The sequence below is a fragment of the Rattus norvegicus genome, chromosome 1, assembly GCF_021556685.1.
Source record: "Rattus norvegicus strain SHRSP/BbbUtx chromosome 1, alternate assembly SHRSP_T2T, whole genome shotgun sequence".
In the NCBI taxonomy this organism is placed as follows: domain Eukaryota; kingdom Metazoa; phylum Chordata; class Mammalia; order Rodentia; family Muridae; genus Rattus; species Rattus norvegicus.
The window spans coordinates 228,807,505-228,807,865 of NC_141534.1; the positions used below are offsets into that span (position 1 = coordinate 228,807,505).

At 40.7% G+C, this 361-nt stretch overlaps 1 protein-coding gene across 3 annotated transcripts in view; it reads left to right on the forward strand.

Annotated features, from left to right (window-relative positions):
* Window positions 1-361, forward strand: part of Carnmt1 (carnosine N-methyltransferase 1) — a 29,568-nt gene that overhangs the window by 7,117 nt on the left and 22,090 nt on the right. The gene's annotated exons all lie outside the window — the stretch shown is intronic.

The window sequence follows — 361 nt, forward strand, 5'->3', positions numbered from 1 at the left end:
TAAATATGAGAAATTTGAAGTATTTTATAGTCAACAGTACTCACTGCGTTATAAGTTGCTTTTAGAACAAAATGATAGCGGTAGACTTTATTTTATCTCATTATGACTTAAAAGAAATGAGGCACCATACTGTGGAGAAGTAACTAACTTTTTAAACACGGTACCTTTGGGCATTTTAAATCTCATCCTCTGCTTTTGTGGAGGGCTGGGTAATGCTTGCTATAATATGTGAGGGCCTGTGTTTGCATCCCCAGCATCTGCCTAAAAGGCCAGGCTCTTGTAGTCCCAGGCCCAGGGGATCCCGTTCTGTCTCAGAAAATCAGGTGGGAAACCACTGAGTTAGACACTCATCACACACAAA